Below are 18,165 nucleotides of genomic sequence, written 5' to 3'. Positions count from 1 at the left end.
CTCACCTCCCACAGAGAGGGGAGCCATGCCCACACACCCAGAGACGCTGTCTCCAGGAGCGGGGCGCCGGGGTGCCTGCGCCTCTGACGCTGGGCAGGTGTCCGTCCTTAGGGTCTGAGGCCGACAGAGCCATCCATGGCCATCACCACATAGTACAGCATCTGGGCCCGTCAGCATCTGCTTCCCCCACACACCGGGTGCCCCAGTGGCCTTCTGCACTGGCGGGTCTGTCTGCACGTCTGCCCTGCGGCTGGGGTGGGCTGGTCCCGGAGCAGACGCTGCGGAAGAGCAGGGCTCTGCTCTGGGTGCTTCCTGTGTGTGTGTGAGAGCCCCCGAGCAGGCCCGCCAGCAGTGGAGCTGATGATGGGCCCGGGTGGTGAGGCGACCACAGTCGGGAGGGGTCCCTGACCTGGGCCGTCGCGTCCGTGGGGCAGGGCTGTCCGGCGCCTCGCCTTGATCCTCCCCCTCTCCTCCCGCGGTGCGCCTTCCCAAGACTGGGCACCTCCCAGGACCCAGCCAGGGACCTGCTCAGGACTCCAGGCTCCGCCAGCGGGACCAGGGCTGCAGAGGTGCTGGTGGTCCCGCCCCAACTGCCCCTCAGTCAGCCTGGAGGCTCAGGACCAACTTGGCCGGTGGCTTCCCTGGTCACCACCTCTCTCTGCAGCAGGGGGCGCCCTCCAGAGCAGATGGACACCCACTGTCCCAGCACCCTGCCTGGGGTCTGGGCTCAGCCCCGGCAGCAAGGGCCTGGAAGGCACCAGCTCCCTGCGCTATGAATGGACGGTTCCTCTCAGTTCAGTTCAGTTCAGTCGCTCAGTCGTGTCCGACTCTCCGCGACCCCATGAATCACAGCACGCCAGGCCTCCCTGTCCATCACCAACTCCCGGAGTTCACTCAAACTCATGTCCATCGAGTCGGTGATGCCATCCAGCCGTCTCATTCTCTGTCGTCCCCTTTTCCTCCCGCCCCCAATCCCTCCTAGCGTCGGACTCTTTTCCAGTGAGTCAACGGTTCCTTTAGAGGTACCAAATATTTGCTTAGGAATTATGTGGGGAGCTTATTTAAATGAACTTATTTATAAAACAGACCTACAGACATGGAAAACAAACTTACAGTTCTCAAAGGGGAAAGGAGCAGAGGGGGATAAATTAGGAGGTTGGGATTAATATCGGTGCTGTGCTTATCACTCAGTCGTGTCTGACTCTCTGCGACCCCATGGACTGTAGCCCGCCAGGCTCCTCTGTCCATGGGATTTCCCAGGCAAGAATGCTGGAGTGGGTTGCCATTCCCTTCTCCAGGGGATCTTCCCGACCCAGGGATCGAACCGGCATCTCTTGTGTCTCCTGCATCGGCAGGCGGGTGGTTTACCACTGAGCCACCTGGGAGGCCCGTAACATATACACGCTACCATATATGAGATGGGCTTCCCTGGTGGCTCAGTTGGTGAAGAACCTGCCTGCCAGTGCAGGACACATAAGAGATGCAGGTTCGATTCTTAGATCAGGAAGATCCCCTGGAGAAGGGATAGGCTACGTACTCCAGTATTCTTGGGCTTTCCTGGTGGCTCAGCTGGTGAAGAACGTGCCTGCCAGTGCAGAAGACCTGGGTTTGATCCCTGGGTCAGGGAGATCCCCTGGAGGAGGGGATGGCAGCCCACTCCAGTATTCTTGCCTGGAGAATCCCATGGACAGAGGAGCCTGGCGGGCTATAGTCCAGGGGGTCACAAAGAGTCAAACATGACGGAGTGACTAAGCACATATATAAGATAGGTAACCAACAGAGACCTATTGCACAGCACAGGGAGCTCCACTCAGCATTTTGTAATAACCTACAAAGGAAAAAACCTGATGAAGAATAAATATGTATGTATATACAACTGAGTCACAGTGCCGTGTATTTGAAACCGAGGTAATGTTGTAAATCAAGTGTGCTTCAGTTTTTAAAAATGGATGTTGGATGTTGTCTGATGACTTTTAGCCCCCCAAGAATATGGAGAAAAGTGAATGCACGTGGCTCCTAGCAGCTGAAGCGGTTGTATCTGCCACCTGCCCCTCTCCTGCAGGGTCTGTCCAGGGGGGCGAGGGGACAGCGGGGAGGGCCTGCCCCGGGAGGCGTGCGAGGGGACAGCGGGGAGGGCCTGCCCCGGGAGGGGTGCGAGGGGGCAGTGGGGAGGGCCTGCCCCGGGAGGGGCCCCTGGGAATTGCCAATGACAGTGGCCGGGCGCGGCCTCGCCTCTGTCTCCTCTGCATCCTCTTCTTTGCCTGCTCGTCCGAGGAGGTGCTGCTGGGCGTTCGTGCGGCGCCCATTCGTGTTGCCCTTTCCTCGTCAGACGGAGGGGACGCACGCAGTCTGCGTTGGAGGTCTGAGCCAGAGATTTCCCTGAAAACCTCTCTGTTCTCAATCCCAGGAGCCCACGTCTGAGCGTCTCTTCCTCTGAATTCAGGTGTGAGTTCTGTTTGCAGGGGGGAACTGTTCCTCCCACAGCGGGAGAAATGGTGTAAATGCACGTAGAGGCGGGAGGGACCCGGGTGGGGAGACCAGCGGGTTTGTGGCGTGAAGCCTTAGGAGTGGGGTCTGGGGACGGCTCTGATGCCGGCAGGTCTTGCAAGGGGCAAAGCGGAAGATGCTGCCCTCAGGTGGAGCCGCTTCCCTTGCGTGACTCCGGGCATGAGGGCCGAAGGAGGTGAGAGCTGTGTCTGCGCACCTGAGGCGCTTGTCTCCATCCTGGCGCCCGCGGAGGCCGGCCGGGCAGAGCCCCTCTCTCAGGAAACGTGAGTCGTTGGACAGGAACGGCCGGGGTGAGAAGCAGCCCGTTTGGCAGCTGCGTCTGGATAAACAGGGATCGGGGGTGCTGGGAGTGTGAGCCATGGGATGCTGGGAGATGCTGCCCCGTGGGCAGAGGGGCCCTGTCTGCCCAGTGAATGTGAGCCCTGTGAATGTTGGGGGCTTGCATCCCGAGCTGGCGGTGGGGAGTGACAGTGCGTGGTGGCATCGCAGATGGAGGCAGTGGCGCCCGTGGGCACCTCCTCAGTGTTCCCGGAGCCTCAGCTCCCCGACCCGCGAGCTCGTCTTCAGGGAGACATGCAGAGGAAGGCGCGGGAAGGGTCTGGGCCAGGGGAGGCGGGCACGCTCTGTGCAGGGGATCGGGGTCTGCGGGGGCACGGGGTGCCCTCAGGACCCCGGGCTGGCCCAGGGCCTGGGCTGGGTGCTTGGCCTGGGGCCCCTCCTTCCGGGAGGCGAGACCAGTGATGGCCTTGCCCTGCGCACCGCACAGCTCTGTCCACCCGGCGGGTCGGGGCATCTTCCCCGGCCTTCGGCCTCCACCTCGACGGGGTTCCCTGTGCATCGTGAGCCCTGAGCTGCTTCCTCAGGGTCAGACCAGCGTCTCTGATGACTGTGACTTCCTGGGGCTCGTGTGTGCGTGGGTGTGCAGGTGTGAGCAGCTGTGTCCGTGCAGGTGTGTGGGGAGGGACCCACAGCTCACACTCCCTGGACCCCTGGTCCCCGTGCTGGTCCACGCCCTCCCCACGGTTCACTTCCAACCGCTCTCTTGCTGCTTTCGTGACAAACATGTTCTCACCTCAGTGCGAGCTGCTGTGTGCTAAGTAGCTTTGGTCAGGTCTGACTCTTGGCAACCCTGTGGACTGTAGCCCGCCAGACTCCCCTGTCCATGGGATTCTCCAGACAAGAATACTGGAGTGGGCTGCCATGCCCTCCTCCAGGGGACCTTCCAGACCCAGGGATCGAACCCGGGTCTCTTAAGCCTGCCTGCATTGTCGGCAGGTGGGTTCTTTAACACTGGTGCCTCCTGGGACGCTTCAGCCCAGGTCTCTCCTTAGTTCACTGGCTCCGTGATGTTAGCAGAGCCAGTTAGCCTCTTCAGACCTTAGACTTTATATCTGGAAAGTGAAGTTGAGGTAAAATTCAACGTTCTTGTTTTGAAATGATGGATAGTTGATTTAGAATATTGTGTTACAGGGGTATATAAAAGCAAATTGGAGTTTTTGCAGATTATATTCCATTTTAGGTTATTACAACATATCAGGCATAAATCCCTGTGTTATACAGTAAATGCTTATTGCTCAGAGATCTAAAACGCTGATTCCTGGCTTAAAAGACAGGTGCTAGCCGTGCGCCAGGCACTGTCCAGACTGCATTCCACATAATGATTTGTTTATTCCTCCTCTCAGGAGGGCTGCACAGTTACTCTCCTGTTTTACGGGAAGGAAACCGAGGCGAGTGTGTCGGTGGGTGTAAGCTCATTCCCAAGCTCACCTCGAGTACGGGATCGTGTCGGGCAGCTGACCTGGGCCCTTCCTCTGCCACCCCAGCTGCACTCTGCCAGCCTCTCCCGCACCTCCCCCTGCCCAGGTGTCATGTCACCACCTGCCCCTTGATTACCCATCTTTCTTCCGTCAAAACCCAGTGGTGAATAAATGGCTTCTGCCCTTTGCTGAGTGGCCACGAGTGGATGTGTTGGAGGTCACCGAATGCTGACTTGGGACCAGGGGTCACCTCCGGCCTCTCCAGGAGGCCCTGCCCTCCGCAGGGTCGAGGCTCGCCAGTGGGAACGCAGTGCCCTGGCGGGGACCATGGGGGAGGGCACGGCCTGCCCTGGGCTGGCCCTGGGCCCCCCCGGTGCAGTGGCTCCAGCAGACTCAGGGTTCTTCTCACCCCCAGAGGCCCTGACGCACAGCCCTGGGGAGCAGGGGAGACGCCCACGGCTCTGAAGGGCAGGCCGAGAAGGAGAGGGGTGGCCCCTCCCCCCAGCACACCCCTCTCCCCAGCGAGATCCGAGATCCCAGTCCTCCCCTCCTGCTGTCAGCCCTCCCCCACCCCCGCCTCCTCCCATCCCCCGCACCCATCCCCCCTGCCGGCTCGCCCCAAGCTGCGAGGTCTGGACCAGGGATGAACCCCTCCCACTAATGGGACCCTCCGGGTGCAGGCTGGCAGCCTTGCTGGTGAGCGCACACACAGTCCACACTCCGAGGTGATGCTGGTGAACACGGTTATGCGCGGCTGCGCTCACGCAGAGCCGGAGTCTTTCATGCCGGGCGGGTGGCATCGCGAGCCTCCTGCCATGCTGAGACGGTGCTCGCCCTCTTTCAACAGCCCCAGATTTCATTTCTGTGAGCGTACTGTGTTTGCTTCTTCGCACAGAAAATCAAAGTCAGAGAAGCCACATCTGAGCAAATAAAAGTGACTGGGCTTCATGCAAATCAAACAGTCCAGCAAACTAGCTCCACAGGAAAACAAACACAGTGACATCAGCCAGACATCAGCAGTTTTGTAAAAGTTTTTGGGAAACTCCCTCTAATCCACCTCCATCTTTTCAGTTTCGAGGCAGGAAATCCCCTGGCCTCTGCGAGTCTGGCCCTGACTCCCGCAGCTGCAGGGGGCATGCCCAGGTCGGGACAGGGCTGCTGGGCTTGCAGGAATGGTCTATCAAGAGCCCCGAGTTACCCTCCGTGACAGTGGCTTACACTGCGTAAACTGCCGAGCGTGTGGCTGTGAGGTGGGGTCCGCAGCGTCACGGCCCTCGTGTGAGAGTCACGCGTGAAGAGGGCACTGCCTCTCAGCCTGAGGTTGGGCTCCGCTGAGATAAGCCAGGAGCCCTGGTCACTCTGCTCTGCCCGCAGCAGATGCCAGCGGGCAGAGCTGTTGTCATGGAGGCCTTCACAGCATCAGAGCCGGCTGGGGGTCGGGGAGGGGTGGGGCGAGTGCCTGCGCTGCCGTTTCTGTGTCTCACAGGAGAAAGGGGACGGGCCATCGGGGGGCAGGCAGGAGCACAGGAGGAGGCAGGCTGGGGCTCCAGGGGCCGTGGGTGTGCCTGGGTCTGTACGTGGAGGCCAGGCTACATGCTGGGGGTGGCTTATCGGTGGTTCTCCGGCATGACCTGAGGACAGGGAGGAGACAGGGCTGGGGTCTGTCCTCTCTGGTTCTAGAAGGGAGGGAGGGAGGAGGGGCAGGAGCATACGGTGGTGGTGACCAGGGCACCATCATCTGCGCGGCCCTAGGGGTCCCCTGTCTTCCTGCCTGTGTGTTAAAGCCTCCGTGGGCATCTTCCCAGGGGATGAGCAACAGCCCTGTGGGGCGGAGGCTCCAACGTCTCCTCTTCCCCAGGACCCCTCTGGGGAAACCGATGGAGTTGCTTGGAGAACATGTTGGATAAATGTTCATGATGGGAGGTGAAGCTGATGAGGGCTGGAGGTATGGCTTCCTGGGGGACAGGGGTGCCTGGTGGGGTCCCTGGGCCCTCCGGGGCAGGCAGCAGTGGGACTCCAGCTCTGCCTGGGTGGTTCCCTGGCCCACGGTCCCACACAGAGGGCTCACGCATTCTGTGAGGCCCCTGCAGGATGTGTGGTGGCTGCTCATGCAAAATTCAGGCTCCGGCAGCCTTGGCTAGAAACCCTGCCCAGTGAGCTTTGGGCCGCAGTGCAGGAGGAGCTTGTGGGAAAGAGGGGGCCCTTCTGTGTCTGGACCCTGAGGTCAGTGTGAGGGCAGACCCTCAGAGGCCAGGTCGCGGCCGGCACTCCCCAGACAGCTCCCAGTTCATCCTGTGCCGGCTCGCTCCCCCACAGTCTGGCAGCTGGTGGCTAGCAGGGGTTGGGGGTCTGCTCCCCCCATCTGAGCTCTGGATCTCTCTGTCCCTGAAGGTTCAAGGTTCCGGGATCCATTCTCCTTCTGTGGTTCTCAGTCGCAGGCCCTCTGGGGCATTTCTGCTTAGAGACAGTGATTTTCCTGACAGGGACCCACTGCCTGGAAAAGGACCTTTATTGATGGATCGAGGGAAGTGTGTTAGTCCTGGATCATCCTTTGATGAATCACCAATTTATCACAAATGAAACGTGGCCCCATGGGATTCTCCAGCCAAGAGTACTGGAGTGTGTTGCCGTGCCTTTGGCCCGGGGATCTTCCCAACCCAGGGATCGAACCCATGTTTCTTGCGTCCCCTGCATTAGCAGGTGGGTTCTTTACCACTCGCGCCACCTCGGAAGCCCTGTAAGTCATCGTGAAAATGTTAGTCACTCAGTCATGTCTGACTCTCTGTGACCCCGTGCACTGTAGCCCATGAGGCCCCTCTGTCCATGAGATTTCCCAGGCAAGAATACTGGAGTGGGTTGCCATTCCCTTCTCCAGGGGGATCTTCCCGACCCAGGGATCGGACCGGGCTCTTCTCCATTGCAGACAGATTCTTTACCTTCCTAGCTACCATGGTAAATTCAAAACTAACCATTCACACTGAGACAGTTTGAAGCGCTTCCCATCTCTGGAGTGCAGGGAGCCAGGACTGTAGATTGTGACGGACTCTGTGAGCGGACTTCTGTTCCCTGTTCACTCCTTGCTGGATTTGGAGCATGTTGTTACCTTCCCTGCTTTGTCAATCCGTTCCGTTCCGTCGCTCAGTCGTGTCCGACTCTTTGCGACCCCGTGGACTGTAGCCTACCAGGCTTCTCCGTCCATGGGATTCTCCAGGCAAGAATACTGGAGTGGGTTACCGTTTCCTTCTCCAGGGGATCTTCCCGACCCAGGGATCGAACCCAGGTCTCCAGCACTGGAGGCAGACGCTTTAACCTCTGAGCCATCAGGGAAGCCCATGCTTTCTCCTAATTAAAAGGATTATACATGAAAGCCTCCTGAGGCTCCAGACCACTGTGATCTGCAGTAGTGTATTTGTATAGAGACACGGCGGCATCACCGACCCAATGGACCTGAGTCTGAGTAACCTCCAGGAGCTGGTGATGGACAGGAGGCCTGGCGCGCTGCAGTCCGTGGGATCGCAGAGAGTCGGACACGACTGAGCGACTGAACTGACTGATGGTGTTAGTTGTGGCGGGGATGCGCTGGCTTCCGTGTTCAGCCTCGCCTCTGAGGCAGGTGCCGACAGAGGCCCTCGGGGAGCCCCCAGCGGGTGAGGGACGCAGGGCTGCGGTGAGCGGGGCCCCCCCTCTGTGGGAGGGCGGCTCGGTGACCTCAGGGCCGGCCTTGTCAGACCAGCCGCTGGGCCGGACGTCCACGCGTCGCTAGGCCTTCCTTCCCCCCCCCATCCCTCATTGAATTTTCTCACTTATCTGGCTACCTTTTAATTAGCGCCATGTGGCTCTGAAGCCCACAGTGGAAGAGGCTTCCCTGGCCGTCCAGTGGTTGGGAATCTGCGCTTCCACTGCAGGGGGCACGTGTTCCATCGTGGGTCTGAGAACTGAGATCCCTGAGATCCCTGAGGGCCTTGCCCTGCAGCAAAGAAAAAAAGGATGATAAAGTCCTTTCAGGAGCGTCAGTTACGGAAGGCCTAGCCTTAGGACGTGATGGAACCACAGCTGTTTCTTTAGAAACAGAAGTGGAAGGTCAAAGAACATTCTGAGGACAGACCCACAAGGCAGTTGTTTTGCTATGAGCAGGGCATGGGGGTGGGCTTATTTCTGGTTTCACTTTGGAGCGTCTGATAAATTATCTTGCTCTGGGTGTCAAACAACCCGTGTATCTTTCGTGTCAACTCTATTTTTCTCAGCGCGCCCACCTGGCTTCCTCTCCGGGTCCCGTTTATTCCCCAGCTGATCACTGAGCCCCGTTCTCTCTCTCTCACTGAGACAGACTCTAGGGGAGCCCCGGGCCCCTACGGCGCTGCCCCCCTCCGGAGCTCGTCTTCCCTGCCCACAGTCCCTGGCTCTCCTGGCCTCGTCCATGCAGGGCCGGCACCGAGGGGGCTGCGGAGCTCTGCGCTTCAGGGGAGGGGAGATGACGCCCTGGCTTTGATGGCATGAGCTGAGGGTCAGCCATGAGCAGCTATACTCATGGTCGTCTAGTGGCTTCTCAGCCCCCGTGCGTCATTAAATTAACAGGGCTGAAAGAAGGACGAAGCACTGATACGCCTTTACATTTAATTGTGCTTTTGTGTTCTCCAGTTCATTACTGAAGGAAGAGGAGAAGCTGAAGTTTTATTGCCTGTGTTTGTTCAGTGGAGGTTTACTCTGGAACATATTCTGGGGGTAAATAGCCCACAGGTTATACGTAAGTTAGCATCTGAAAGTGCTTAGGACTTTACTTAAGGATAATCAGAATCTCATAATTAAACAATACACTGCGCAGGCCATTTTTCTTCTATGGTCTTATTTATCATCGTGAGATTTAAACCTGAGCCCCATCCTGAGACAGAATGGCCTGGTGGGCTGGGAGGCACGCAGCAGGAACTGGGTGCAGAGTCCCTCCCGGGACCTCTAGCCAGGGGCCCTGGAGGGGTGTAGGTGTCGGGGGTGTCAGAGCCCCAGCTCCTAGGGGTCAGGATAGAACTTTTGTCTCTGAGACAAAGGAGCAAACCTGGGGCAGAAGCTGAGCGGCAGCGACCTGGAGTCTCGTGAGGAGGGGGCCATGAAGCTGTGTGGGTGCCCAGGAGCCCGGGTGTAAACAGCAGCAAGAAGGCCAGGGCAGTGCCAGTGGGCAGGCGTGAGGGAGTGATTGACAGCAGCCCCGCCGGGCGGGGGACGTGCAGCTTGATGGGGGCTTGGCGCCTGCATCAAGACAGAGCCTGCAACCAGGGCCTGGCTTCCGCGGGGCAGGACTCGGCGTGCACACTGCCTCCCAGGCCGGTAGGTGCGCCTCGCTCTGCTGGGCAAAGAGGGTCCTTTGTATTAGGGTCGGGGAAAGTCCAGCATGCGGGCCCGCGGAACCTTCTTGTCTTGGAGTGTGGTGTCTATTTCTTGTCCTCAGATCATTCTTCAAACTGCAGGACTCTAAGCTGCGGAGTCTGGCTTGTACGTCCTCAGATTTCTCTGAATCTGGTAGATATTTCATGGAATAGATGCTTTCGCTGTTGTTGTTTAGTCACTAAACAACTGTTGTTGTAAGTCGTGTGTGACTCTTTGTGGCGCCATGGACTGTAGCCCGCCAGGCTCCTCTGTCCGTGGGATTCTCCAGGCCAGAATACTGGAGTGGTTTGCCGTGCCCTCCTCCAGGGGGTCTTCCTGGCCCAGGGACTGAGCCCACGTCTCCTGCGCTGGCAGGCGGGCTCCTTACCGCTGAGCCGCCGGGGAAGCCCAGCGATTCTTGTGTTCTTGCTCTCTGTTCGCTTCTGGCTTTTCTCTTTCACTCCCCTCCTGCCTTTAGTCTTAACTGTGGAGCAGAGACTTGCTGAGAGCAGCGACAGGTGGGAAGAGAGAGGAGACAAGGAGCCGACAAGGGGGGAGACACTCCTGGTTCCAGGACCGCCAAGTCGGCCCAGACCGGCCTCCCATAATCAGGGCCGGGAGGACGGGGCCCCAGGGCTGCAGCGCCTCTGACTCGCCTCTGGAGAAGCTCGGCCCGCCCGCGGCTGCAGAGCGCCCCGTGTTGCGTTTTCATTGTCTTTCTGGTCTGTCCTGCACGCTGTCTCAGGTGTTCTGGGTTTGCATTGTCTTCGATGGCAAATCTCAGTGAAGTATTTATAGTCGTCTCTCTATCTCTGTGGGAGATTGTTCCCACAACCCCTGCGGACACCAAAGTTGGTGGGTGCTCGAACCTGTTATCTCAAATGGTGTAAGATTTGCATAAAACCTACAGACATGCTGCCATAGACGTTAAATCATCTCTGGTAAGTCGCATCAGTTGTGTCTGACTGTGCGACCCCATAGACGGCAGCCCACCAGGCTCCGCCATCCCTGGGATTCTCCAGGCAAGAACACTGGAGTGGGTTGCCATTTCCTTCTCCAGAAATCATCTCTAGATCACTCATAATACTTAATACAATGTATATGCGATGTAAATAGTTGCCAATACTCTGCAAATCCAAGTTTTGGTTTTTGGAACTTTCTGTAGTCTTTTTTTTTTTTTTTTTTTTAGTATTTTTAATCCACAGTCGGTTTAATTACCTTTTGGTGGTTAGCAATTTACCCCAAAGCTTATTGAAGTAAAAAAAAATGAGCATTTACTCTCTAAGAGTTGCTGTGAGTAAGGAGGCTGCGGCTTAGCTGGGTGCCTGTGGCCAGGGCTGTGTGCGGTCTCACTTGAAGGCCTGCCCGGTAGAGAACTCTCTGAAGTCACTGAGGGGCACTGTTGGCCTTGGTCCCTCAACACAGGGGCTGGTCTCCAGGCCTGAGTTACCGCCTGGGAGCTGCCTCGGCCCCCAGGGGAGCCGTCGGAGGGTCGTGAGGAGGCACCGGGGTGGGAGCCGCAGTCTTTCTGTAGTTCACACCCCGTCGCTTCTGCTGCGTTCTGTGCGCTGTTGAAAGCACGTTACTAGGTCCAGCCGGAAGCAAGGGGAGGAGATTATATAAGCAGGTAAGAGCCAAGGGACAGGGATCATTGGAGGCAGCTCAGAGGCTGCCCAGCTAGCTCCTGCTTAAGACAGGAATTAATAATTTCATGGGGAAAGAGGAAAGGAAGAAAGATCACAGCTGACATCTTACTTCGAAATCATGTTTCCATGGTTTCTTTTTTACTTTTTTCTCATGGGGAGTGAGATTATTGCTATTATTGTGTCAGTTCAGTTCAGTTCAGTCGCTCATTCGTGCCCGACTCTTTGTGACCCCATGAATCACAGCACACCAGGCCTCCCTGTCCATCACCAATTCCCAGAGTTCAGTCAAACTCACGTCCATTGAGTCGGTGATGCCATCCGGCCTTCTCATTCTCTGTCGTCCCCTTCTCCTCCTGCCCCCAATCCCTCCCAGCATCAGAGCCTTTTCAGGGAGTCAACTCTTCACATGAGGTGGTGTCGTGTTGTGAAAATTTAGGGGCATGAGACTGGAAAAGATGCTTGTTTAGATCATTCCTGAATCACAGATTCTATAAGCAAATTTTAGATCTTATGGAGGGTTAACATTGCCTGGATCTATCTGTAGTAGGCATGGATTCCTTTTTTTTTTTTTTTACATTAAGAGTGTGGATGTAAGAAATGTCATTTTAGGAAATTCCTTTAAACCAGTTTAGTCTGCTCTGAGTCTGTTCCTCCCAAGTTAGCAAGGGCTGCCCACAAATTCGGTCCCCATCATTCACTGTTTTCCTCTTCGCGTTCCCATCCCAAACCCCCTCCGGAAACCCCGTGGCATCTTGAACGAGCCAGAACTCGTGGGGAGGGCTCTCCTGTCCGGTCAGACGTGGAGGGGAAGGTGCACAGCTCGCATCCCAGTACAGAGTGTGAGGGAGGCGGTGACGGAGAAGCCCCACCCCACGAGCGCCACATCGGCCAGCGGCCCACTGACTCCACGTGGAGGGTTGGGGTGGCTGCAGGGTGAGGGTTGATGTGGCCACGGGCAAGGGCTCGGGGAAGAACCGGGCCAGGTCCCCCTTGCGGCAGTGAGCCTGGGACTCGGTCTCCCGGGAGCGTGCATTCTCTACTGCACACCAAGGTGCTGGTTCTTGGCCAGTATGTCCGTGGGCTCGGTGTGTGAGCCACCTGGAAGGCTGAGGTTCCGGCCAGCAGGCGTGCGGGCCATGCCCCTGGAGACGGGTGCCCCTGGGAGCAGAGTCCCAGGAATGTTCGTGGGAATGAGCGGGTCAGTCCCTGTCGTAAACACTTTCTGTTGGATTCGGTGGTGTGATTACTAGTGTCCTGGCTGGCCTGGCGTCGTCCAGATGCCCAGACTGTGCCCAGCGCGAGATGGCTCATGTTCGGACGCTCAATGACCTGGGGTGAAAACAGCCACGGTCAGGCTGGGAATGGTGGCTTCTCGGGGCTGAGCCAGCCTGTGAACTTGGGGCGAAGTTCGAAGGCCCACAAGCAGAGGAAACTGGAGGATCTGCGTCTCTACTGTTCCGTCCCGGGCTACGGGCGGCCTCCTCTTCCTGTGTCTTCTGCAGTTTGTCCAGCCGCTCCGGGAGCCCTTCATGGTGACTCTGTGGCCTCACGTTCTGGGATCCGTCCTCCAAACCTGTCCCTCTGGCCCTCTGGGGCCCCAGCTCCCAAGTGCTGTCTGCGTCCGTCCATCAGTGTTCAGTGGGTTGGTCACTCACGTCCCAGACACCTCCCGGACTCCCACGGAAGATCCTCCGAGGTCCACACCAAGTGCTCTGGATTCCGCATCAGGACCTTCTGAAGGTCATCACATTCCCCGATGGAGCGGAAGGTGTGGTTCCCCCAAGAGCTGTTTGTGACGAGCTGTGAAGTCGGCTTCTCTTTGGCACGTGCTTCTGCATTTTCACGGTGGCAGGGCTGTAGTGAGCTCTTTTTGACCCGCCCATAAAGTACTGTGCCTTCCTCTGATATATTTGGTTGACTCAGTGACATGAGATCTGACCTGTGTGCTGTTCTGTGAAGAGGTCTGAGGGTTTTAGAGTTTACACAAATGCACGCACCACAAAAGATGTTATATATTATTAACAAATTCAACTTGTATTAAAATTTTAATATATATTATTAATAGTGTGTAGTGACAGGGTTAGTCACTCAGTCGTGTCCAACTCTCTGTGACCCCATAGACTGTAGCCCACCAGGCTCCTCTGTGCTTGGGATTCTGCAGGCAAGAATACTGGAGTGGGTTGCCATTTCCTTCTGGACATCTTCCCAAGCCAGCTCTCCCACACTGCAGGCAGACCCTTTACCTATTGAGCCACCAGGGAAACCCATATTATAAATAAATTCAACTTATTTTTTTAAAACAAAATAATAGGACAACAAGCTATTTTCCTTGAGTGTGTATCTTCAGCAGTTTTTAATCCTCATATTGTGGTAAAATATACATAAAATTTGACAATGCTTTGGCCACCTGATGCAAAGAGTCGACTCATTGGATAAGACCTTGATGCTGGGAAGGATTGAAGGCAGGAAGAGAAGGGGGATGCAGACAATGAGATGGTTGGATGGCATCACCAGCTCAGTGGGCATGGGTTTGAGTAAACTCCAGGAGACAGTGGAGGACAGAGATGCCGGGCGTGCTGCAGTCCATGGGGTCGCAAAGACACTGACACAACTTAGCAACTGAACAACAAACAACAAAATTTACTGCCTCAACCATTTGTAAGTATAGAATTCGGTGGTATTGAGTCCAGTTCAGTCGCTCAGTTGTGTCCAACTCTTTGCGACCCCATGAACTGCAGCACGCCAGGCCTCCCTGTCCATCAGCAACTCCCAGAGTTTACTCAATCTTATAACCTTCGAGTCAGTGATGCCATCCAACCATCTCATCCTCTGTCGTCCCCTTCTCCTCCTGCCCTCAATCTTTCCCAGCATCAGGGTCTTTTCCAATGAGTCAGACCTTTGCATCAGGTGGCCAAAGTATTGGAGTTTCAACTTCAACATCAGTCCTTCCAGTGAATATTCAGGACTGATTTCCTTTAGGATGGACTGGTTGGATCTCCTTGCAGTCCAAGGGACTCTCAAGAGTCTTCTCCAACACCACAGTTCAAAACCATCAATTCAAAAAAGGGAACCCTCTTAACACTGTTGGTGGGAATGCCAACTAGTATAGCCACTATGGAGAACAGTGTGGAGATTCCTTAAAAAACTAGAACTGCCATACGACCCAGCAATCGCACTCCTGGGCATACACACCGAGGAAACCAGAATTGAAAGAGACACATGTACTCCAATGTTCATCGCAGCACTGTTTATAATAGCCAGGACATGGAAGCAACCTAGATGTCCATCTGCAGACGAATGGATGAGAAAGCTGTGGTACATTTACACAATGGAGTATTACTCAGCAATTAAAAAGAATACATTTGAATCAGTTCTAATGAGATGGATGAAACTGGAGCCTATTATACAGAATGAAGTAAGCCAGAAAGAAAAACACCAATACAGGATACTAACGCATATATATGGAATTTAGAAAGAGGGTAATGATAAGCCTGTATCAGTTCAGTTCAGTCGCTCAGTCGTGTCCGACTCTCCGCGACCCTATGAATCACAGCACGCCAGGCCTCCCTGTCCATCACCAACTCCCGGAGTTCACTCAAACTCATGTCCATCGAGTCGGTAATGCCATCCAGCCATCTCATTCTCTGTCGTCCCCGTCTCCTCCCACCCCCAATCCTTCCCAGCATCAGAGTCTTTTCCAGTGAGTCAACTCATCTGTATATGAGACAGCAAAAGAGACACAGATGTATTGAACAGTCTTTTGGACTCTGTGGGAGAGGGTGAGGGTGGGATGATTTGGGAGAATGGCATTGAAACATGTATATTATCATATGTGAAACGAATCACCAGTCCAGGTTCGATGCATGATACAGGATGCTCGGGGCTGGTGCACTGGGATGAACCAGAGGGATGGGATGGGGAGGGAGGTGGGAGGGGGGTTCAGGATGGGGAACACGTGTGCACCCGGGGCGGATTCATGTCAATGTATGGCAAAGCCAATACAATAATGTAAAGTAATTAGCCTCCAATTAAAATAAATAAATTAAAAAAAAAACAACCATCAATTCTTCGGTGCTCAGCCTTCTTTATGGTCCAACTCTCACATCCATACGTGACTACTGGAAAAACCACAACTTGAACTATGTGGACCTTTGTTGGCAAAGTAACGTCTCTGCTTTTTAACATGCTGTCTAGGTTGGTCACAACTTTTCTTCCAAGGAGCAAGCGTCTTTTAATTTCATGGCTGCACTCACCATCTGCAGTGATTTTGGAGCCCCCCAAAATAAAGTCTGCCACTGTTTCCACTGTTTCCCCATCTATTTGCCATGAAGTGATGGGACCAGATGCCATGATCTTAGTTTTCTGAATGTTGAGCTTTAAGCCAACCTTTTCACTCTCCTCTTTCACTTTCATCAAGAGGCTCTTTAGTTCTTCTTCACTTTCTGCCATAAGGGTGGTGTCATCTGCATTTCTGAGGTTACTGATATGTCTCCCGGCAGTCATGATTCCAGTTTGTGCTTCTTTCAGCCCAGTGTTTCTCATGATGTACTCTGCATATAAGTTAAATAAGCAGGGTGACAATATACAGCCTTGACATACTCCTTTCCCTATTTGGAACCAGTCTGTTGTTTCCATGTCCAGTCCTAACTGTTGCTTCTTGACCTGTATACAGGTTTCTCAGGAGGCAGGTCAGGTGGTCAGTTATTCCCATCTCTTGAAGAATTTTCCACAGTTTGTTGTGATCCGCACAGTCAAAGGCTTTTGAGTAGTCCATAAAGCAGAAGTAGATATTCTTCTGAAATTCTCTTGCTTTATCAATGATCCAGCAGATGTTGGCAATTTGATCTCTGGTTCCTCTGCCTTTTCTGAATCCAGCTTGAACATCTGGAAGTTCTTGGTTCACATACTGTTGAAGTCTGGCTTGGAGAATTTTAAGCATGACTTTACTAGCGTGTGAGATGAGTACAATTGTGCGGCAGTTTGAGCATTCTTTGGCATTGCCTTTCTTTGGGACTGGAATGAAAACTGACCTTTTCCAGTCCTATGGCCACTGCTGAGTTAGTGGTATTAAGTGCATTCATATTGCTGTACAACCATGGTCCCCACCCTTTCCTCGGGCATCCTTTCAACAGTCAGAACTGAATCTCTGCAACTTTTAGACCATAACTCCCCATCTCCCTCCCCCAACCTCGGCAGCCACCCTCTGCTTTGTATCTCTGAAGCTCACGGCTCTTCACACAGGTGGGGCCACAGGGTATTTGTCCTTCTGTGATGGATTGACTTCATGAGAGTAAAGTCCCCAATGGTTATCCATGTTGCAACAGGTGTCAGAATTTCCATCCTTTTTGAAGCTGAATAACAGCCCACTGGATGCACTTTTGTTTATCCAGCCCTCTGTCCGTGGGCATGCGTTGCTTCCCCCTTTTGACTATTGTAAATAATGCTGCTATGAATGTGGGTGAGCAGATGTCTCTTTGGAACTCCGCTTTCAGTTCTTTGGGGGTCTGTACTCAGAAGTGGGATTTCTGGGTCATGTAATAATTCTGTTTAATTTTGTTTAGTAGCTTCCATACCATTTCCAGAGCAGCTGGACCATTTTACATGCCCCGGTTTTGCACAAGAGTTCCAGCTTCTCCATATCCTCCCCAGCACTGTTGTTTCCTGTTTTTATTATAGCCATTCTAGCAGGTGTGAGGTGGTGTTTTCAATGTGGCTTTGATTAAGATTTCTCTAATGATTAATGATGTCGAGCATCTTTTTATGCTCTTGTTTAGCTGTTTCTATATCTTCTTTAGAAAATTTATCCTCATATCTCACAAACAAAAACAAAACGTACTGGCATTTTAAAATAGAACTTTCTGGCATTTCTAGAGATCTGACAAACGTCAGATTCAGACACCTGACTGACCACTAGACGGAACGTTACTGACGTCAGCAGGAAGGTGGGTCGGTTCGGAAGCCGTGGGCAGCATTGCAAGAGTGCGCTCTTGGCCCGTGTCCCTGGGAGGAGGCCCCACGACCTTCTGTCTCTGACTCCCAGGAGACCGTGCTGAGCTATAGTGGATGAGGGTGCTCCAGGCGTGCCTTATGGAGTGAGTCTGCAATTTTAGACACTAACCTCTGACCAGAGTCCAGCCTTTTCCTTCCGTTGTTTCTGGATCAATCAGCCAGAAGATTGCCTTTCAGTAATTTTCTATTTGGGGATCACTGATCACTGCTCTTTCTAGCTCGCAGGCCCACGGGAGGACGCAGTGGACAGTGAGCCCTCGTGAAGTGTCCCACTCTGATTTAAGCCATACGCGTGTAGTTGGCCGCAGCACCCTGACACAAGGCAGATCCTCAGGACTGGGTATTTCTTCTCTGAATTTTCCCCAGCGGCGGCCAGGCTGCCCCAGCGGCATGGACTCACTGGCTCTGTTCTGACCCGCTTCTGCTTCTGCAGAGGTCCCTTCCTTCTCCCTCACTCAGCTTCCTTCTGCTGACCTGGGGACAAAACCAAGTTAGTCCCCAAGTGAGGCTGGGAACAGGGCTTCCCTGGTGGCTCAAATGGTGAAGAATCTGCCTGCAATGCAGAGACCTGGGTTTGATCACCAGGTTGGGAAGCTCCGCTGGAGAAGGGAATGGCAACCAACCGCAGATTCCTGCCTGAAGAACCCCATGGACAGAGGAGCCTGGCGGGCGGCAGTCCACGGGGTTGCAGAGTCAGGCTTGACTGAGCGACTGACACTCTCAGCTTCAAGGCGGGGGCATGTCCCGAGGGGGGCGCTCTTCCCGTCACGCTGCACCTCCAGCTCGCCGGGTGAGTTTAGAAGGCGCTTCATGTCCTGGCCTTGTTCTGAATGAGGGCTGGGCCAGCCCTGGGTTATCTAGTCTAAGTGTGGTTCTGAGCGCGCCTG

The 18,165-nt window shown here is 54.7% G+C and overlaps 1 protein-coding gene across 3 annotated transcripts in view; it reads left to right on the top strand.

The window, feature by feature from the left end:
* The window catches only part of RPS6KA2 (ribosomal protein S6 kinase A2), a 336,387-nt gene that overhangs the window by 121,389 nt on the left and 196,833 nt on the right, over window positions 1-18,165 (top strand). The gene's annotated exons all lie outside the window — the stretch shown is intronic.

The sequence above is a fragment of the Moschus berezovskii genome, chromosome 10 (genome assembly GCF_049115385.1).
Source record: "Moschus berezovskii isolate FMDL1 chromosome 10, NW_MosBer_1.0, whole genome shotgun sequence".
Lineage (NCBI taxonomy): Eukaryota > Metazoa > Chordata > Mammalia > Artiodactyla > Moschidae > Moschus > Moschus berezovskii.
This window is presented reverse-complemented; position numbering and strand designations above follow the sequence as displayed.